Source organism: Crocodylus siamensis, chromosome 4 (assembly GCF_052110815.1).
Source record: "Crocodylus siamensis isolate JL-2025a chromosome 4, ASM5211081v1, whole genome shotgun sequence".
NCBI classification, from domain to species: domain Eukaryota; kingdom Metazoa; phylum Chordata; order Crocodylia; family Crocodylidae; genus Crocodylus; species Crocodylus siamensis.
Window position 1 is genome coordinate 36,873,839 of NC_143398.1, and position 23,904 is coordinate 36,897,742.

Here is a 23,904-nt window from a genome sequence, read left to right on the forward strand (position 1 = left end):
CAAAAGCCTTTGCTTTGCCTGCACAATTGAGTTAATTTTAGTCATCACCACATATGCAGTTTGATTTGGATTTTAATAGAAAAGCAGGTGTCTACCTATGCTTTGGGGAGCAATTAACAATTCATTTTGTATAAAACCGCAGTGTCTCACTGGCAAAACTAATTGAAGTAAATAAGACATTTTCAATCAGCTAAGAGAAGGGCATTAAAACAGCCTTGCAAAATTGTCATGACAAATTACCAGCCAAAGCACAAAATCTTCTCAGACGGCCTTTACCATGGTGATTGATGAGAATGAAAAATTAATGATATCTTACTGGCCTGTCAGAATGAAAAAAATTACTTGTCCTGGTGAGTAGAATTTTATGAGGTTGCATGAAAATATGAGGAAGTAATAAAATACAAGAATATGTCTTCTTAAAGCACAATTATTACCAGAGCTTCTTTCCAAAAATATGATAAAGCAAAATAGTGTTTCTAATTCCTCATTACTAGAGGCTCCTCTGGCAATGGAACAGCTGTTATTCTAATTTGGAAGATGGCTGTATAATTGAGATTATGTGGTTAGAGAAGAGGGCTGGAGCTGGTGTTGGGGCTTGTACATCCATTGCTGTATGCATATGTATCAGTTGGGAGCGGTTAGGAAAAACAGGGGGTGCAAGAAATGATGCATGTCATTTTACATGTCACTGGGTAGGATTCATCTGAACTTTAGATGCCCAGTCCCCATTCCAGTTACTTCAATAGGGCAATTGTGTGTGTGTTTCCCTATAAAAGTTGGCACCAGAACTGAGTGGTTCAGAAGATGGCAGAAGGTTATATATATGAAATAGCCGGGGGAGGAATACAACATTGTATTCATCTCTGTATATTTTTCTCTTCCTATCTTTCTAACTAGATGGGCTACTACTGCACAGCTCATGCCTGTGCTAACTTCTCAGACTGCCTAAAGAAAAAGGGGTCTTATAGTTCTCACTGGCTATAAAACTGTATGAGAAGATATAGAAAAAGATTGGATGGTTTTACAGGGTGATAAGGGCAGGTCATTGGTCATAAACAGGGTTACTGATTTTGTAATTTCAAATTTTATTTTGTAGAATCAATTTAATAAGCATGTGTCATTTATGTATAAAAGCTATCACCCTGTAAGTTTAATTTTCCAATAAAATAAAGTAGCTAGGAATTACTGTTTCAGATTTTTTATGATTATCTATAATGTATAATTCCATCTGTTAAAAATAATGCTTTCACACCAGAGCAGTGAATAGTATTTCAAGCTGATGCACCAAAGGTTGTATACTTAACCACAGAATAATATGATTTGTCAATATTATTATCTTTTTCTAGTTTATAGGGAAAATGACATTGATTTTATTGAAGCTAATAGTTTATAGAGGCTAGCAGGCTAAAATGCTTCCCAACTGCAGCAACTCTTGTGAAAAGGGGGGGTAATTAGGAAGGCTGGCGATAAAGACAGGGCTTCTCTCTGCTTCGGAAAGGTCAGAAACCATGTAGACTGAAGTTAATGGTACTAATATTACAGTAGCTTTTAAAGAATAGTTGTCAAAATGTAGGTTTCAAACAGCTAATGAAAGGAAAAGTTCTGCTACAGATTTTCAGGCATAAAATGAGAAACAGATATCTGGATCCCAACTTTCACCATCTCATAGATTCATAGACTGTAAGGCCAGATGGGATCTTGTATATCATCAGGTCCTGCCCCCTGCACCAAGCAGGAAAGATAACTGGGAGTCAAGTGATCCCAGCAAGATGGCTGTCTAGTTTCCTCTTGAAGATTTCCAGGGTAGGTGACTGCACCACCTGTGGAGGGAGCTTATTCTACAGTCTGGACACCCTGACTGTGAAGACATTTTTCCTAATGTTGAGCCTGAATTGACAGGAGTTTGTGGCCATTACTCCTGGTTTTCTCCAAGGGTGTCCTGGTGAACAGATGCTTACCGAGCCCTTGATGCACTCCCCTAGTGTAGCGCTAAGCTGCTACCAAGCCCCCTCTCAGCCTTCCGTTTTTTTAGGCTGAAGAGGCCCAAATCCCTCAGCTTTTCCTCATGTGGCTTGCCTTGCAAGTCTCTGATTGTATGGGTGGTTCTTCTTTGGACTCTCTCAAGCTTATAGTGCCCAGAAATGGACACAGTACTCCAGCTGTGGTCTCACCAGTGCTGAGTAGAGTGGAAGAATTACCTCCTTGGTTTTGCTGGAGATTTATCAATTGATGCATGCCAGAACATTATTTTCTCTACTGGCTACAGCATCGCACTGCCAGCTCATATTCATACTATGGTTTATTATTACCCCCAGGTCCCTTTTATTCATGGTGCTAGTCAGTTTGGTGCCGCCAAGCCTGCGGGTGTGTTGGGGGTTGCTTGTCCCCAGGTAGAGTACTTTACATTTCTTGATGTTGAACTTCATTAGATTCCAATCCGCTCAACTTGCTAGCCTGTCTAGGTCCACCTGTAACTGTAGCCTATCTTCAACATGATAACACTACCACATAACTTAGTGTCATCTGTTAGGTTGGCCAGTGAGCTCTTCACTCCCACATCCAAGTCATTAATAAAGTTGTTGAAAAGTACTGCACCAAGCACCGACCCCCTGTGGGACTGCACTGCCCACTTCTTGCCAGGATGACACAGATCCGTTCACTGTGGCTTTCTGGGTCCTATTCTGCAGCCAGTTTCTCACCCACCTGACTGTCTCGGATTTAAGCCCACAATCCTCCAATTTTCTCATGAGGACATCATGGGATACTACATTAAAGGCTTTTTGGAAGTCTAGGTATACAATGTCAACCTGCTGTCTCAGGTCCAGGTGGCAAGTTACCTGGTCATAGATGGAGATGAAGATGGTAAGGCAAGACCTGTCCGCAATGAAGCCATTCTGGTTGTCATTCAGAATCTTACCTTCTGCAAGCTTATCACAGATAGACTCCTTGATGAACTTTTCTAGGGTAGGCCAATCAGTCTAACTTCCCTAAGATGGAAGTTAGACTGATTGGCCTATAGTTACCCAGGTCCTCCTTCCTGCCCTTCTTGTGGATTGGTGGAACACTGGCCTTCTTCCAGTCCAAAGGGACTTCTCCAGAGCACCACAAGTTGTGGAAGAGTTTTGCCAGGGGTTCCACAATTACTTCAATCACTTCCTTCCGCATTCTCGGATGAAGATCATCCAGTCCTGCTGACTTATATATGTCTAATTTTATTGGTCATACCCCTGTTCTACAGCAATAGAAGGAAGGCGAGTATTCCTGCCATGCTCATCCTCTAGTCTACCTGGTGTAGTTTTCCCCTTGGTTCGGTGAAAGACTGAGGTGAAATAGTTATTCAGGAGTTCAGCTTTCTCCTGGGTGCCGGTAACCAGCTCTCCTGAGTTGAGCAATGGCTCCACGCTCCCATTTGTTTTCCTCCTATTCCCTATACCATCTGCAGAAAATGTATTTTTTAACAAAAAATATCAAATAAATAGATAAATACACTTAAGACCAAACAATTTCCTGCAAGGAAATAATACATTTTCTACTTTTGGTTCCTTCTGTGATGAAAATTTGAATGCATATTTCTTGTTAAGAATGCTGACATCTCTTTCAGCCTTACACGGCATGAAAATGAAATCCATTGACTGAACATGATCCAAAAAGAAAACACAAAAATGTTATTCAAGAAAAAAACTTAAAATACTGCGGGATTCATACTTCTGAGCAAATAACACTTTGTATAACCTCAGTGACACTATTCTCTATTACTGATAAATCAATAACTCACAGAAATAGAAGTGTAGTGATATAAAGTTCCATACTTTTATCAAAGACATAGAACAGGTAATTTTACGACCAAAATGAGTGAGGTTGCTCAAAATGGGAGGTATGAATATGGAAGTAATATTTTTTCATCAGAGCTCTGCAATATATACATCAGGTCTCCAAACTTTTTTAAAGTAGGAGATCACCTTTGGCATTTAAAAGCAATCCAAGATCTACCGTGTGCCATCACCACCCCTCCCTACCCCCAGCAGATGACTCTCTGGGGAGGGATGTGGGAGCAGGGATGTGGGATGACTCTCTGGGGAGCAGATTGAGGCAGAGGAAAAAAAAAATATTTGGGGGCACACCTCCCCAGCAGGTAAGTTCCACCTGGCCGGGGCCCCACTCAACTTACCCCTGCTCCTGCCTCTATGGCACTGTCCCTCACTGTGAGGGCCTCATTCTAGCTCCCACCCCTTCCCTCCCCCATGGACTGACCTGCTGGGCTGGAGCATGAGTGTGCATGCACACGAGCACACAGCCCCCTACCCCAGCCTCAGACCAACCTCAAGAGGCTCCATGATCTAGCACAAGAGCCTCTGAGATCTACCAGTGCATCAAAATCCACTGGTTGGTGACCACTGATTTAGTTCACAGCCATACCTTCAAAGCTATTAAGGATAAAAAATAAATTAGTTACACTGAAACAAATATTCAGGGCTGTCAGGGTGGTTAAATCAAATGAATAATAGGTGAATAGTCTTCAATTTGATAAATATTGAATATTTTAGGAACAAATTAGGAGATTTCTGTTCTTCATACATACAACCTGCTCAGTACTTTTGAAGATCATCAAAAAAACTTGTAACAAATTGGAATACTACTTGCTGCAAAAATATTCACATTCCTCAAAATATATGTGATCTAACTAGATTAATTACTGGAGTTTCCTTCATCAAGGAAGGAAAAATACCATTTTGCAGCTAAACTTGATTTGCATTTCCCACTGTATTCACTATGGATTTCAACAGTTATTCCAGTGTTGCAATGAGGTAAATGAAAATCTATTCTGGTGTTTGTGCTTTCTATCTGTTTACTCTTTACCAAGACCAACACAATTTCTACACCATTTCAAAGTTCAACTAGATTTAAGGGTAAATTAGATGGTGCTAAGCTCTTACAAAAAGTTCTCTACAGAGAGTTTAAGACCAAATATGAAACAAGTTTATAAATACAATTTTTGTGAGATTTTTTTTTAACCATAACTGAACCAGAAATATAAGCACAAGTGTTTTCTCAAAGACTGCATGTCCATTATTGTATATTATTTTGTATAAATGGAAGCAGCACAATCCTTTGAAAGAAGAAATGGACATCAACATGGGGATTCTTCCAAACCTGGAGAGCAAATGAGCTAGTGGTATGGAAAAGGAGTTGAGGGCTAGAGCCCATGGGTTTTTGTAGCCAAAGCAAGACTTACGAGGATTTTTAGATGCTCAAGTCCAAAACTGATGGACAAAGTCGAAAGAAGTCCAAAAATTTATGAACAGTTGGCAATTCTGTCTCCTAGACATCTCAGCTTCAGTTCCTGGTTATTCTCAGAACTGATGTGGCTGTAGAAGATATATCCAGAGCTTGCCTAAACTGCAAAGTGATTTTAACAGCCTATAAAGTATTTAGGGGAAATAGCTGGGTTTTAACTTTCCCTGTGCACTGTACAGGGAGAAAAGAATTTGTTTTAAAGGCCAATACCCAGACACGATGGGGTGCTAATCTCATCTTATGGCTTGTCTTGATGATTTATTATTCCATCTTTCCAGAATAATAACATATTCCCCTTTTTTTTTACTCTTTACTAAAAGTCTTAGACTCATTGTTTGTGGGTGGGAAAGCATTGCTCATTATGAGCACCCAGACAACATCATTTAGTTTCACAGGTTTCTGGACAGGGACTTGAACAAGTGTTATTTAAATATTTTTAGTATGCAGTCAGAGATAATCAAATATGGGTTTTTTTTACTGTCAACAGTGCCTGGAAGAAGGATTACAATAGGCAACCTATTTAACACTATACATTATATGAACTGGTAAATGCTTATAATTGCCTGTGGACTGATACAAAGCTTGGTTTCCATTTATTTCCATTTACTTCCAATTAGCCTTGTGGAGACTGTATTGTAAGGCAGAAGTACAAAAAAGAAGAATTAAAGTTGAATTTTCAATTTAAACTTCTATTTCCTGACATTTAAGCATTTTTTCCCTCAACCATAACACTATATTCATTCAGGGCTAGTTTTTGTCTCTAAACATGGAATAAATGCGTTTACATGAATTTATCTTCAGATGGAATCCAAAATTGCCTGCTGCAATACCAGTGTATGGTACAGAAACTGAACTGGAAGTACTGGCCAATATGCTTTTGCAATGTGTGAATACACTGTATTCATCATTTGAATCTCTGACTAGCCTTTGATATTGTCGGCCATAAGGTAGTCACTAGCTTGCTTGGATATAGTCTCTTTTGGCTAGTTCCTTTCCTTTTAAAAACACTGGGGGCAATGTGATGCAAGGGTTTTTCTGTCCCAAGTATTGTATTCAGATGGAGCACCACAATATTGTATCTTGTCATGCTTGTCTTGCTTAACAGGCGCACACAGTTATAGAGAAGATTATTTAGGAAACATGAGATCTGTATTACAAAATGGTAACATCCAGCATTCAAAGATTGCACCGTGTCATAGGATATAAAACTAGAAGGACCCATAAATTCATCTAACTGGATCACTTGTATATGACAGGTTAGTGTATTACACTCTCTTTGTCCCCAGCAGAGAACTGAAGATTCACTGAGTCAGGCAGTCTGACTCTGCAGCTGAGTCCATTCATATGAGAGAGGGAATTTTACTTCTGGTCCCTACTCAGTCCTTGGGATAGAAGATGGTACCCAGCACTTCCTCCTCTCAGCTAATTACATTAACAACAGGATCCCTTTTCTACAACAATCTTGTATTCTTTGTTTCACAGGTCCACAACCTTAAAAGTAGAGGCAGAGAGCATCTCCATACAGCCTAGCATATACTCTGTTGGTTAGGACACTGGGGCCGCATTCAGACAAGTGTGCACGTGAAGTTTGCAGTATTCACAGGCACTTGCTGCACTGCTAATTTGCAGTATGGCAGGTTTTTTGACACCAGGACATCCCAGTGTAAAAAAATTCCACACCAGAAAAAAACTGCATAGCACACATGGTGGCAGCATGCGCTGACCAAAATTGGAGCCTGGCTGCCAGCCAGGCTCCATGCACCCAGAGTGCTGCTGCTGGAGCCCCATGAGGCCTCCAGGACCCCAGGTAAGGCTGATGGGGCCAGCCCAGGTACTGGCCCCAGTCTCCCCTATCCCACCTGGGGAACTTGCCGCACACCGGAGCACATGCAGGGGTGTTCCCTGAGGACAACGAGGAGTGGCAGAAATACGTGCCATTGCTAGTTGTCCCCTGGGAACTCATGTTACTGCTCATGGGGATGTGCCCTGGGAGGCAGGAGATTTGTATTTGAATTCCTTAAGGCTGAGGAGGACCGACAAACCAGGTTTCACAATTCCTGGGTGATGGCTCTAATGACTAGGGTTTTATATGAAAGGTAGGCACCTTACCTTGCTCGTCTTCCTGAGTCTTACATCAGTGTCAGTAGCACCAGATCCTTCTTTGCCTCATGGTAAAAGCAAACAGTTCAAAAGGTCATTTTACAACAACTGTACTTAGTGGAAATGCCTATCCTCTTGGTGTTTGTCAGCTCTACTCTGAGAATGTCACCTGCACTCACTGATGTATTCCAAACCAGAAGTACTTCAGTGTGGCTGCTCTGACTTTTTCCCCAGCAACAGTCTGCGCCATGCCAGATGAGCACTGGAAAGCAAATACAGAAGGATGACCCTGGAGTAGCCTCATTGATATTTTTGGGTTCATTCCCAAGACCATTCCTGTGAGCATGTGTGAGAGGATTGTGCTTGTGCCTATCAATGCCAGGGTCTACTGTTGCAGAACTATAGATAAGCCATTAGTCTCACTATGAAGATAACATTTCATTGACTTTGTATCAAATACTTATTTGAATTTTAACCACAGCTGATGAAAAATGTTCACACCAATACTATGAGTGTTGTCATTCAGATCTGATCCTGACTTCTTTATTGCCACCAATGTCTGCTCCTGACTTCCCTCTTTCCAGTTCACTAGTAACCCCTGGGCCGAATCATTACCAGCTGGTGAGGAAAGGGATTCCCAAGTCCTCCAATAATCTTTTGCCCTTTCAAAACCCCTGGGCTAGATCACTGCCAGCTAGCCCGTCATAGTAATTTTCTTTTGCCCACTTGCTAGACTCCTAGCATTGGTATATAAACATTTATAAACTCCTGAATACTTCAACAAGAAGTAGGCTTCCTGCCTGTGAAATGCATCTATTGCATTCATAAAACCAAAATCCACAAAAGCAAAATCTTCACCATTATACCACTCATGTAAGCAACACCATTTTCTGCCTCAACTATGTTACATCTTCTCTCATTTGTGGACAAAAAGCTTCATCAAGAAAGTTACTCGGACTTTCCTGTTTTTCAGGTTTCTTCTCAGATCAGTGACATCTTCTGTAATTTGTGTATTTCTGTAAAATTTGTAATGCCATATCACCAATTGCATACATCTCAAAGTATATCATTTCTGACCTGGCTGGTGCAGTGAAACTAATGATGATTTCTTCTTCAATATCATCTATCATCTTTGATGCTTGTGAGTATTTGCAACATAATTGCCGCAATTAGCTAAAGTGCTGGTGCATTCATACTGCATGGCTAATTCTTGCCTAATTTGCATAATTCTCATATTTAAAATAAGGTGAAACTTCTTGAGCAATGCAGCACTTTGTGACATTTTTTTTAAGGAGTAGCTGACCTGAAATAGAGCCTTTGGAAAATACTAAAAATATACAATCCCATTATTGTAACTAAATCCTTGGCTATTTTATGGCTAGGTGTTTGAATAGGTGTAAAATATTTAAAGAAATATTTAATGAGGAGTAGAGCAAATATTCTAGTCATGAAACAATTACTGAAAGGTGCTTATAAATACACACACTGTTTAAATATTAAAACACTGCTGTTTTAAGAAAAGTGTTCACCTCCAGTTTCACCTTTAACATAGAAACTGTACTTAAATATGAATAATGCAACAAACTGCAATGAGGTGAGTTTGCATTCATGGTATTTTTTTGCAGGATATTTTGTCAAACTGCCTGATGTGACAGAAAATGGTAAAGAATAGCTCTATAGCCAGCCTTTGAATGCAGAAAAGAGAGTAACTGTAAATTTTTACTTGCAAAATGTGGCTAGAGCATGCAAGTGAGTGAATACAAATTACAAATTGGACAATTAGATTATAACCCATCATCTTCAGTACAGTTACACAATACATGTACACAAAGGAAAACTATTTGCTCAGAGTAAAGAAAACAGCTTGGCTATTTCCTGTTTATCCATGATTTTTATCTTATACCATTTGGCCAGAAGATAGATTGATGAAGGGAAGCCATAGCCATATTCCTTAGTAAACAAAGTTTAAAAGGTATCATCAATTAATGTTTTTAGACTTTTTTTCTTCAATCAGAATTATCCCACAATCAAGAGAAGAAGACAAACTTTAAATAAAAAGAAAAGGGGACTAAATAATACACGGCTGGCAGAAGAAAAAGAAGAGCCCATTTCATGTAGCATACTAACTGGTAGGGAACATATGGAGGAAAAAAGGAAATAATGGCGGTAAAAAGTCTTTCTTCCGACCTTTGAGATTGAGCATTAAGGTATGTTCCTCCATATTTTCAGTTTAACGTCAAGCAAAACATAAGGTGAGACTGCCAAAGATACCAACAGGAATTCTGTGTCCAGCTCCCATTGACTTATGACTACCCATCTTTTTCTGCCTTTTAAAACCTCCCAAATTAGATTTCAGTCTTCCACTGAATCCTACTTACCATTTTAATAGAAATGTATCTTTGGTATGTTGTAGGGAATGGAATCTATTATCTAGCTTCCCATTCTGTTCCTCCATCCATTGTTCTTTGGCCAATGAAGTTGCTGATGATCTGTTTATAGGTGAAGACCCCCTGTCATTACACTGAAGGAGAATGAATGTCATTGAATGACCATTCATGCCTAACCAAAGTTTTTACTAGAAATGAGGGGGGAAAGAGAGAGAATATTGTACATTTTGTCAAGCTTGCAGTCTAGTGTTGTCTTTCTTAATTGCAAAGCAGAAAACTTTCTTCAAGGGTATATATTTCCTAAATCTGGTGAACGGAGATGTAAAATACTTCTGCCTTTCCCACCAAGGTCCTTTGGTCTTGGAGAGTGTTCATTCCAGTAAACAACAGAACTGTTTCCATTTCTCTTTTCCAGGTACAGGAGCAGCTTTAGGTTCTGCTGAGAGATCCATAGGAAGTACTGATTCAGAACACCTCTGGCCCATGTGCCCTCTGCCTGACCTATGCCAACCTTTCCATGGCACCTAGGACGAAAGGGAATTTACAGCTGCTTTGTGCCAATACAAACTCTACCCTGGAAGGTTTTCTGTCTCTGGGAACTGAGCCAGGTTATACACTGGCAGAAGTAAGCCAAGCCCAGGGTGAATCTAGTACCATAACTAAAATTCGTGCTCATAGAAGATTGATTTGACACGCACTTAACTAGAATTACCACCACATGTCTTCACATATCTTTCACTAGTCTGTATGGGAAAGCCACAAATAATAACACTATTTGCTTCCTGTTTTCATTCTGTCCTTCTGCCACCTTCATCCTCTTACTTCAGTGATTTATGATGAAAGATAGACACTCATTGATCTGAATCTAAAAAGTCAAACTATTGCATTAAGCTGCCACTGTTCACAACTCTGAATCAAAGGTAATGACTTGCTTGAAATACAGCAGCCTACCATAGTAGGGAAAAGTGATATAGGCATAAGATGAGCCTGAAATCACTGCTATTAATTGTATTAATAGCATTTCATTGCAAGTTGTATCCCATTTTTTATTGACGGCTTGCTTTTTTGGTTGTAAACTTTGTGAAGCAGGCCAACATGGAAAGCAAACTCCTGCACCTATGAAGAACTTGGCCTTTATGCAGCCAGATTCTGATGCTATACAACGGGTAAGAACATTTAATTTTGAGTACTTCCTCTGAAATAAACATGCATGACCATGTCCTCTCTGGCCTGTGGTAGAGAGTATTGCAGAGAAGCACGGCATGACTGTTTTTCCACATGCTGCACTCCAAAACCTGTCATGTAGCCTAGCTGGAGTGGCATGCAGCACTCACCAATAATTCTCTGCAATCCATGTGCATATTGGCCAAGCCTAGCACTGCTCTACAGCAGCTACATTATGTTCATTTTTGGGTACAGTGCACAGAACAGGGGTGCTGTTCTTTACTGAAGCACTCCTTAGTACAGCTTTGAAGTGGTGTAGACCATTGTAATAAAGCAATAAAGCTTAAGAAATAAAATGCTATTAACCAGGAGTAACAGTGTCATACTGTGGCCCTTTATACATTTATTGAGTGGAGAAACATATTATTTAGAATGTCCTTTACCTGCATCCAGACTCTTGTTTGAAAAGGTACAACTCATTGCAAATTAAAGATCATTAGGAAGAAAATGCATATATAAGGCTTACTATTCATTGCAATGGTGTAAGTGTTTCCATTTCAATAGCTTCCTCTTGTCAGCTAGGGTTTGTCATGCTTGTGGTTTGTTCCCATGCCTTGCAGTGAAAGGCCTGTGTTGTGTCATCTGCTCTAATGAACAGGAGTTGAAAGAGGTCATGTCCAGATTCACTTCCTTGCTGTGCTCTGAGATTATGAAATAAAGGTAGAATGACCTTAGGAAAGACCTTTCTATAACAGTGAATTATTGCTTAAAAGATCTTTAGGATAAAGGATTTTTATTTTCCATAACTCACAAGTTTTGTTCACAGATGTTTGAACATACTCACATTTCTTAGGATGTAAAATGCAGTGAAAGCTACTATAGTGCATTACAAAGGACATCATGGATTCATGCTCTGGTTTTAATGGTTCATTTCATTAAGAAAGTTCCTAGAAAATAAAGAGTGAAATTGTAAAGTGTCACATATAGGCCAGTGGGTGAGCTATGTGCTTCAAAAACAGAACCGGCACCATCTCTTTGTATTTGTTAGCCATTTTAGCAGATTAAGGGCTTGTCTGATTTGGGACTACCATACTACAAATGAGCCAACATTAATAATGGTACTATGACAGGCACAAGAATTATTTACTGTCATCCAGTTGGCCATCTTTTTGTTTCTTAAAATCTAGGCACGTTTTTTGTCTTGAAAAAATGCTTGGTGATGTTTGGTTAGTGATTGGTTACACAAGATTCTGGGTGGAGAAGCTATGTGAGCAGCAGGAAAGTTTGCTTTCCATGCTGGTCTCTCTTTTAACGCTGAGTTGTTTCTAGTAATAGGACATTTGTATGGGGCTGAGATTCACAGAAAGGAAAAATGATCTTTGGATATCAAGAGCTGCAATTTTAGAGATTGTATTCATGCTGATGAGCATTACCCACAAGCATCCATTGACATTTGTGGAACTACAGGCATGTTTCTACTAAAGCTTTTGACCCTCTGGCCTATTCTCTAGAATGAAAGGAACCATATCAAAGAAAATTTTATCCTGTGACTATCGTGCCCACGTTTAAAGTGCTTTCTTCATACTTTTTCCTCAAATGTCTGTAAAAATATAAAAATAAAACAAAATGCAAAACAAATTTCTTTGACAACACTTAGAGTTGCTAAGGACATACTATACATTCTGCTCTTACTGACAGTAGTTGGTGGCTAACAGAGAGCAAGAAATTATTTAAGCCCACACTTGTAAAAGCACGCGCTTATAAATCTAAGAGTGAATTGATCTCCTGTATAGATACACAGACAGGGGCTTTATCCTTGCCCACCCACATAGAATATATGAACACATCAGAGAGAAAATAACACCATTTTTTCATCCATCACATTCACATTTTCTCTTGATGCATTCTAATGGCACTGGGCTTATGAGTCTTAGAAGCTGAAATGAATATAATCCTTTATGTAAAACAACTTTGTTTGCTCAGCAGTAAATTTCTGAGTTACAATGATTCTTTTTACTGTAAAAATGTAGCTGCAGTTAATTCAGAGTCATCTGTATTAAAAAGAAAATAGGGGACAACGAATGCACTTTATTAGCATTAAGGGTACTGAAGATTTACAAAAATGTTAGGTTGATAGAATACCAGTAGGAATAGAAGTTTGGAACACAACATACTATGGTTTCTACCCACATAAATGTATGTGTAAAGTAGTCACTGCTTTGTAAAGATGTGATAGGTGGTGACAGTAACCTAAAGTTATCCTCTATTTTGGAAGGTGGATATCTAGATTTCCGGGAAATGAATGTTACTTTCATTGTTGTTAGGTTGGTTATCTAATGCTTATATAAAACAGTATGTATATATGTGTGTGTTTATTTATATGTATATGAGTTGTTAAATACAAATTATCCAGGCATTAGGAATAACATATAGTAGATCTAGCAGCAACATGACTTTTCCACAGGATCTCAGTTTCACAAGTAGCCACTTTTATGAGTATAACATGGAAGTAAATAATCAATAGGCTTCTCTTCTCTTTCTACTCCGTTTAAGTTAATGGAGTCAACTAGCATAAAACACGAGTAAGAAAGAAATCAGGCATCAGGCTTAATGTCACGTGCTGAGTCTTATCTTAGGTATGTTATGGCATGTATCAAAAGCAACCAAAAGTTCTAGTTAAATAAAAAATACATATTAGGGAATTGTAATGTCATGTCATTAATATTAGAACAAGGAGAGGGCAATCTGAATAATTATGCATATGGTTGAAGACAGGGCCAAATGCAGATAAATTGCCTGGGGCTAAATACAGACAGACAAAAAACCTGAGGCTGAATTGAGTCCATCTTTTGAGGTTATTCTAAGCTGAGTAGATTGAACTGATAAGCAAATGAACAGACATTAACTTTTGATTCTGGAAATGCAGCCACATGCCTGCAGTGGCCCAGGCCAGAAGCTGGGGAGGCGTTAGACCATGCCTTCCTGCTCAGCTGGAACAGAAGGCTTAGGCCGAGGCTAGCCCACCCACCCTGCGAGGAGGAAGGGTGGTTGTGGGGGAGGTGCAAAGCATTTTAGGATGCTGAGGGAAAGTGAGTTAACTTTAATCTGGAGGGGATCTGGAACAGAAGTTCAATAAAATGATTTAACCTCAATCAGTTAAGTCTGATACTACATCTATCCAGGTTTATCTTAAACTAGTTTCAGCCATTTTGAAAGATGTTTATGTGCACTGAACTTCTGTTGTGATTTGAACTCGTTCTGTTCACTTATGCTGGTTTATGTGTAATTCCAAGATCCCGTGTTTCCAAGAAACAAACCACCAAGGTTCTGATTATGCATTATGTTGCTCCAGTAAATTCAGTACATTTACAGGAATACTGAATCTTGTCCTGTATGTCTGCATGTATACACATACATGGGGGCACATTTCTCACAAGAAAACCACTCTCTCTCCAATCTCTCAGTTCTAATCCTCAAAAGAAATTTACAAAATACCTTTCCAGAGGAGCCTATGAACTTCATTTCATTAATCTACTGGATACAAAAAACCATGGACTAAATATAGACATTGGATTTATGACACATTATAACCTGCCTAACATCTGACTACCCAGGTAAACCCTCCACTTTTACCCACTGTTCTCATTTCCCCTCTCCCAGCCCCCATCTCTCATTCATTGACTACAGCTACATTCATTCCCCTTTTTCCACACCAACCTGTGTCTCACCTACCGAACACCTCAATTTACGTTTTTAACTGACTGACTTTCTTGCATATGTACTGGCATCTGGCTGCTTTACCACTCCATCCAGGAAGAGCACAGACCATCTGCAGATGCTTCCTCAGCCTGACAAAGGGTATTTGTACCCAAAAGCTTTCAAAGAATAATTTTTCCAACTATTTGAGTTGGTCTAAAAAAAAAATCAGATTTATCCACAGAACCTTGTCCGTATACTCGTATAACCTCACAAATTATGTCTTTCTATCTATTAAAATAGAAAAATTAACATAGAGATAGATGTACAGGGATGGATCCAAGAGGGTGGGGTGAGTGGTGGACTGGTGCACTTGCACTCCCTTTTGATTCCTGCTCCACCCAAAGTTTAAAATCAACTGTCTGGCAGTGGGAGTTCTATCAGGCAGTGATGAAGGAGTGAATTGACTTCATGGCTCATTACAATCTACTTGATCCCTTCTAAACTCTTAATTCTATGTATGTTAATGATCCTCTCTTCTTTTTAATTGTCTTGGTGTTCCACTAATCAGGCTATTCTTTGCTCTGCCATTCTGCTGTTCCTAGGTGCTCCTGGTAATGAAGCTCCTAGAATTTTTGCTCCTAGAATTTCACAGCCCAGCAGATAATTTTTTAATATATTCCAATGAAGTTATACTTGTTATTACTTCAATCTTAAACTGAATAATACAGCCTTAGGCTCCTAGCATATTAATAATGTGTTTAGTTTATTTTTAACTGGAGAAAAATGTGTGTCATTTCATATGTGTTGATGCACCTCACCATCCGCACCCCCCCATTTCAAAATTCTAGATCCACCAATATAGATCTAGAAATAGATATAGATACACATACATTTCTAAGTGTTATATGTAGTATAATTCCATATACTTAATTGGGTCAAGTTCTGTATTTCCAAGGAAAAGTTAATATTTCAGATACATAAGGACAAACTAACTTCCATGGAGTAAGGCCAGGATAGCTGGTAACTACTGTGCCTGGGGCAGTGTCCCATACCTCTCTTCCTGTATCTTCTCTGACTCCAGAGACTCCAGGGGTAGGCAGCATGCAAGAGCACCAGCTGGAGTTTGCTAATGCTGAGGAATGATGACGCTTCATTTTATTTTTCCTGTAGACATCCATATTGAGTGCCCCAAAAACCTCCTGTTTTAAGTGGCAAAAAAATAGAGTGACATCTCCCTCCAACAACAGTGAACTCCAGCTGCTGTTGCTCCACTATATTTCCCAAAATGCCCTTCACTTGCTTGCATATGTGCCACCACCACTACTTACTGCCAAGGCTGGAGCTAAAAAATACAAAGGGAGCAGAGGCTGGGGAGGAGAGGGACACTGCTCTCCTGCCGCCCCACACCACTCTGGCACCTTCTCTCCCCATGCCTTTCTTGCCCATCCATCTTTACACTTCTGGGCTAAGGGTGGAAAAATATTATGGAATGTTCTACTGTTGAAAAAATAAACATTTAGGAATATAAAATGATCTTACTTAAAATTTGCCTATGAAGTTTTAAAATTGTTTTCTTTTTTTCCATTGTTGCTGTTTCTAAGCAGACATGGCACTCTGGCTTCTGAGATGAGCAATTTTGCTCTTGGGAGAGAAATTAACAAGGACAGAGCATACAGTATCCTGGTATAATTAACTGAAAAATAAATACACTCTTGAACAGGGATATGAAGTGGAAAAAAATAACCTTACACTCAGGAAAGGATCCCACTGTTCAGCAGGATTAGGTTTTCTTCAAGATATGTGCCCATAACAACTCAAAAAAATAACTCTTGTATCTCTTCTGTCAGCACTTCCACTTATTTAATCACATTGCATTTTAGTGGCAGCATTTCCTAAAATGACAGTGCAGAACATGGCATCATGTAGTATCCAAAGGTTTTCTTTGTAAGTCAGATATTTGTGGCTACCTGCAAATAATCACTCTAGTTAGGAATCCCATTATTCATCCATACTCTTAACACAACCACAGCACTGAGCTCATAAGACATAGGTATCTCAATTTCTCATTTTCTCCACTTGATCTACTAACTCTTACATTACACAGCAAATACGCTGCCCAGTAACTGAAGAGAATAAATGGTTATACTGATTAGTTCAGGTATCCTGGCTGTACATACATTTTGGTATTCTATAAGCACTTTACTGGCAACTAACAGGAAATAAATGTAGGGGGGAAGAGATCTGGATGAGAGAGATAGAGGGAGCATTGCCAGTCTCAAATATTAAAAAATCATGAGTCAGGCACTGAGCAATCATCAGGTTGTCTTTAACATCACAAGTATTTGAATAATAATAATAATAATAATAATAATGGTAATGATAATCATAATAATTGTGTTGAGTCCTTCTTAATCTGCTTTCTGGTGTTTGAGTCTTCAGACTACACAGGGGTTATTTTTTCCCCACATTTATGGTACCAAAAATTTTACTTTTAATTTTTTAAATACAGGCTGTATCTATATGTCTGTAGGAGCTGGAGCTGTAATTAAAGCTTCCACTACACTTCCAGTAATATAATGAGAGTTGTTATGAACTGGTGAAGAGACTTGTACAAATAGTTAATAGTTATGTCTGTGAGATAACTGTAAAGGCAATCAATTTAAAATAAACACTCAGGTGCCACCTGCTGTTCAGGTAAGCTAATCACTTCCTTTTAAATGATGCCCCTTTACATTAAAGATGGTTGCCTACTGAGCCAGAGGGGAACCATTCTATATTTTCGCGTCTAATGTAAACAATTATGATGAAGATGGAACAATTTTGCGGAAGGAGAATCTTCATTCCTTCTGTACTTTTCTTCCCCTTTTCTTAGATGTTGGCTAATCTCATGGGCTCTCTTTCTTAGGCCTTTATGTACCATTTTCTCCTCTCTGGAATTTACATTTACACAGGGTTTTGGATATTTTTGGAGCCGAGCATTGTTGAACCCAAGTTATGTTTTGGGGACCAAGAAAGCTCTGAGGAGACTGTCTCACCAAAATCAAGTACTTGAGAGAATGCATTTAAATATACTTTAGTAGCAACATTAAGAGGTAAATACAAATGCTATGAGACAATGGATGAAGCATGTCAACCAAACAATAACATATTCATTATTAACCATTTTTTAAATATTTGACGTAGAATGAAATTAATTTTAAATTTACTAAGTCCTAAATTCTTAAAAGCTTCCAACAGGGGGCCAGTCTGTTAGGTAGAAGGACTTCTTATCTAGGTTTAAAAACTAGGTTTTAAAGAACCACTTACCCTTTTTCAACTGTAGATTACCTATTCAGCAAGAAATGTAGATCAAGCCTGAAGAGCAAAGATTCTGAAGTGAACCCGGATTTTTATATTCAGTTACTTCAGCCTAACATCAAAATTATTGCCAAATTAAGCTACAAAATATAGAATTGTTCCTGATTGGTTATTTCATCTTTAATATTAAGATGCCTTGTCCTAAACCAGTTCTAACTGGTATAAAATCACTAAACAACTCTAAGTCACCTTCAGCCCACTTCTTTGCACTTTCTCACACCTTCTAAATTTGTGTCACCTATGACATTCTCTTACCTGCTCATTCCCTTTGCCTCTGATTCAGTTATCCAAATTCTAGTCAAGTGGATGCAAGCAAATGCAATACTGTATCTAGGGATCTTCCTAATTTGTCGGGGCTGCTCCAGGATTTTGTGGGAAGAACACAGGTCTGGGCAGCCATTGCACCTCTAATTGACCTAGGGGTCCAGTGACCACACACCTCACCACTGATTGGTTGCAGAGGCTGCCTATCATATGGCAGCCTCACTCACTGCTGATTGGTGCAAGGGCTATCCATCATGCAGCCCCACCTCTCAATGCCGATTGGTAGAGAGGAGTGAGGGCCACATGATAGGCAGCCCTCACAGACAATTAGTGTCAGGGAGTAGTGGTGGCCACCATCTTGCTTGCAGTTCTGTGAGTGTGTAGACTTCCCTCCTCCTGACCCTGTAGGACTGCTGCAGCATGCTGAGGACTGCTGGCTCCTGAGGAGGCAGCATTTTTTTCCCTTAAGTATTTTTCCCTATGGACTTTGTGGATTTTGCAGGTGTTGCCCAGAATTTATAGACAATTCTGGATTTCATGGAAGCTGAGAAATCCATGAAATTGTGAATTTGGTATGTCCCTAACTATATTATCTTGCTACAATCTACAAACTTCCTGCACACCTTGCATAGATTCTTACATTTTAAAGTTAGTAAGGACCAATTAAACTGACCTGTTATATTACGTAGGTCAAAAAAATTTCATCCAATACTTACTTTTACAACCTAATATGATCAGAAAACCCAGAGTACATGAATATCCTGACCTCGGACGGAAAAACGAGCTATATGTTTAAATAATTTACACATGTACAAGTCAACGGGACTGGATGATCTTCATCTGAGAGTGGTGAAGGAGCTGGCTGGAGTCAGTGTGGAACCCCTGGAGAAACTCTTCCACAACTCATGGCGCTCTGGAGAAGTTCCTGAGGACTGGAAGAGGGCCAATGTTGTGTCCATCCACAACAAGGGTGGGAGGGAGGATCTGGGTAACTATAGGCCAATCAGCCTAACTTCCATCCTAGGGAAAATCCTAGAAAAGTTCATCAAGGAGTATATCTGCGATAAGGTTGCAGATGGTAAGATTCTGAATGACAGCCTGCAAGGCTTCATTGCAGGCACGTCCTGCCTTACCAACCTCGTCTTCATCTATGACCAGGTAATTTGCCACCTGGACATAAGACAGCAGGTGGACATTGAATATCTTGACTTCCAAAAGGCCTTTGATCTAGTATCCCATGATGTCCTCATGAGAAAATTGGAGGATAGGGGGCTTAACTCAAGCCAGTCAGGTGGTTGAGAAACTGGCTGCAGGATAAGACCCAGAAGGTTGTAATGAATGGATCTGTGTCATTCTGGTGAGAAGTTGATCACAGTGTCCCACAGGGGTCGGTGTTTGCTCCAGTACTTTTCAACATCTTTATTAATGATTTAATGTGGGAGTGAAGAGGTCACTGACCAAGTTCACAGATGACACCAAGTTATGAGAAAGCATGGTCACATATGAAGATAGACTACAGTTACAGGCAGACCTAGACAGGCTAGCAAGTTGGGTGGATCAGAACCTGATGAAGTTCAACGTTGAGAAATATAAAGTTCTACACTTTGGGATGAGCAACCCCCAACATGCCTACAGGCTTGGTGGCACCAAACTGACTAGCACCACAAATGAAAGGGACCTGGGGGTAATAATAAACCATAGCATGAATATGAGCTGGCAGTGCAATGCTGTAACCAGTAGGGCATATAATACTCTGGCGTGCAGCAATTGATGCATCTCCAGCAAAACCAAAGAGGTGATTCTTCCACTCTACTCAGCACTGGTGAGACCACAGCTGGAGTACTGTGTCCAGTTCTGGGCACCACAGTTTAACAAGGATGTGGACAACTTTGAGACAGTCCACAGAAGAGCCACCCATGTGATCAGTGTCTTGCATGGCAAGCCATACGAGAAAAGGCTGAGGGATCTGGGACTCTTCAGCCTGAAGAAAAGAAAGCTGAGAGGGGACCTGGTAGTATCTTACTGCTACACTGGGGGAATACATCAGAGGCTCAGTGAGCAACTGTTCACCAGGGCACCTGAAAGGAAAACTAGGAGTAATGGCCACAAACTCCTGGAAGACCGATGCAGGCTCAACATTAGGAAAAACTTCTTCACAGTCAGGGTGTCTAAACTGTGGAATAAGTTCCCTCCAGAGATGGTGCAATCACCTACCCTGTAAACCTTCAAGAGGCGACTAGACAGTCACCTTGCTGGGGTCACCTGAAACCCAGTTTTATCTTTCCTATTTGGTGCAGGGGGCTGGAGCTGATGATCTTCCAAGGTCCTTTCCAGCCTTATGATCTACGAATCTATCCATCTATGTCATTAGGAAAAAGAAGATTCCTAGGCTTCAAGTGGAGTCTGGAACATTCTTGCAGTTTAGGAGGGACTTGAGGTATTGGAATTCACAGATGTAATATAGTTATATATGGAAAAATTATTTCAAGTAATTTCAAAAGTAAAATAGGCTAGATGAGTACATTAACCATCCCTTCTAATGCTCCAACATTCAATTAAGCTACTATGGTTTAGCTTTCACTTTTTGTAGTCTAAGAGTGGATACATGAAATGGGTACTGTAGAGCATTGACATAAAAGTGGCTTTTAACAATATAATTTGAGAAGTTTGACCTATGCCCAAAGTTATCTAACTGCCAGTAGTTGCCTGTGGACCAAACTGGGACTGACCCTGAGGCACTTGCCTGTAAACACTAAGATCCACGAATAATAAGATGAAGAATCCATTAAAACAATGCACAACCTGTAATAAACATCTGACAGCATGATAACCTGCAGGGCTTATCACCACTCATCAGGTATGATTATCAAAAAATGCTTGTGACTTCACACCTCATGAGTAATTTATTGATAAAACTTTTAAAATACATAGCTCATGATTTATGTCCCTACATTTATACATCTACTGAGCTTAGTTTAATACTTTCTATACATCTTAATTTTGGAGAGTACCACCACAGTTCAATAAACCAGACCTTCTGCCCCCAGCCTGATAATCATTTTTGTTGTGCCACTGTAGAGATTGGCAGTAGATAATACATGAAAACTTTGTTAAGCCAGTGTAATATCACTATCAAATCACTTTTGGAAATATTTATTTCCTGTCTATTTAAACAAGCAACTCTGTCTACTTTGAAAATCCTTTCTACTGACCCAAGATGCTAATGATATCAACATTATTTTCCATAAACATCTTTTACAGAACATAAGAATTCTGTCTTTGTGATTTCCCAATATGTCTGCCTGTCACAGAGTCAGCAGGCATAGAGTGATACCACAAAGAACTGGTATTATTTACGAGCCTGTGCATCCTTAAATGATTACCTTAGTTTCCATGAATCGCAGTATTTAAAGAGAACTACAGTGGACAATTCATGTATATAAAAGACAATACAATTATTCAGGTGTAGGCTCCTAATTATTAGAAGGATCACTTAAGGCAATACAAGAACAGCTGTTCTGAGTGATTGATCCATTCAGGATAAACACCACTGTTTGATACATATTTACAATGAAACTATTCATTTTCAACTGTGCAATGAGAATATCTAAACTTTCTTGGGGCATCAGAAAAAAAATCTCATTAGTATAAAAATCTCTTCACTCTTTGTTGTAATTTTCTATTCAATAAGATTCATAATCTAATAAATGTTCCCAGATCTGCTACACTAAAGAAAGGTCAAGTTTTCTGAATAAAGTTTAAATGTGAATTTGCCATTTATATCTGATAAGAAGATTTACATGCTTATACCACGCTGTATGCAGTTTCCTATTGATTTGATCATTTTAGCCAGTTTTTTGGCAGGCATGCTGCAAATAAGCCCTGTGTCCTCCCCAAGTGCCACTCCAGTCTCTTTCTCCTGCCTAATCTGCTGTTTTGCTGTTTGCTATCTGCCACTGTGATGCCTGTCGATGTTCTGATAAGTTGTATACCTCACAAAGAGGCTGCTCGTGCCATTTTTGGTACATGCGTCACAGGTTGCCCTTCCCTATTTTTGTCTCCCATTATAATAATTATCGTCTATCATCTGCCTTTTTAATAGACAACCTGCCATAGGATATTAAGTATGGGTATTGAGAAGGTTGATGCACTAGCTCAAAGCCAATCAGCAGGACTGTGTGAAATTTTGCCGGCTGTTTCGTTTTGATGCTGTTTCAACTGGTTTTGAGCTCAACACTTCAAAATCAAAACTAAACAAAGAGCTTTTAAACAGACTCGAAATGAAACAAGGTCAGTCTAAATGTTTCGAAAGTTTTGAAATGTTTTGAGTTTCGAAGTTCAAGCTGGGCTTGCCTGGAGGGAAACAGAAATAAGGAGAGGGTGGGGGAAGGTGGGGAGAAAGGAGGAAGGACTGATCTCATATTGACTGCGCGTAGCTGGCCAGTGACTGTCATCCTGCCCTGAGATCTCTTGTCAGCAGCCTGAGATGCAGTTTCCGAGAAACCCCAGCACCTATCTTCTTGAAACCTGGCAGGCTTCATGACCTCAGCAGGGACTAGTATGCCTGCAGTTTTCACCCCGCTGTGCCTTAACACATACATAGTCACACGTCACTAATTTTGCTTGTCAGCAGCCTGAGGTCCAGTTCCCCCCAAACCCCTGCACTTATCTCCTTGAAATGTGGCAGGCTTTGTGGCCTCAGCAGGGTCTAGCATGCCTGCAGTTTTCACCCTGATGTGCCTTAACACACACATGCGACATGAGTTTTGCTTGTCAGCAGCTTGAGGTGCAGTTTCCCAGAAACCTCTGCACCTATCTCCTCGAAGCTTGGCAGACATCATGGCCTCAGAAGGGGCTACCACCTCTGTACATTTCATCTGAATCAGGGAAGAAGTGACACAGTTATAGGCAGTTTTGTGCTTCCTCTATAGCCTATGGGCGAAACGTCAAAACAGCGAAACAGTTTTGATGAAATGGAACAGTGCTTTGAAATTAAACAAAACTCAAAACAAAACACTGTCCTGTCGAAATGGAAGTTGAAACGAAATGATGCTGTTTTGCACAGCCCTATCGATCAATAACAAAAAGGCCCAATCTAAAATGTCTATCTACGTCCTTGCAGCTTGGAATAAATGCCATGTTTCACGAGAATTGTCAATAGTGTTTTCACTAAATAACATTTGGGTAACCATAGCAAAGCTTGACTACCTTATTTTCTCTATTGGATAAATTGTTCTTAATTTAGTCTTATTCAGCTGTCTTTCAAGATTGCTGCTTTTTACTGAAATGAAGCCAATGGGACAAAGTATTTAAAGTTAGGTACATATTTAAGTGTTTTCTTGGTTAGAACTGTTGAAGGGAGAATAGGAAGCTAAGGTAAAATATTTACTATACATACGTAGCAGTCATGTTAAAAATGAGGGAGCTGTATCTGGGCTAGGAATGGTAATTTTTATGTATAATGAATTTTCCTATATTTTATAAAACAGTTAACACAATGAAATCCAAATTCTGATTGATGACCTTAGGAATAATTTAATTTATAAACGTCTGTGCACACACATAAAGAAAATGCTACTGTATAGAAATCTAATGGGTGGATCACTTAAAAGCATAATTCCACTGGAGTACAGTAATA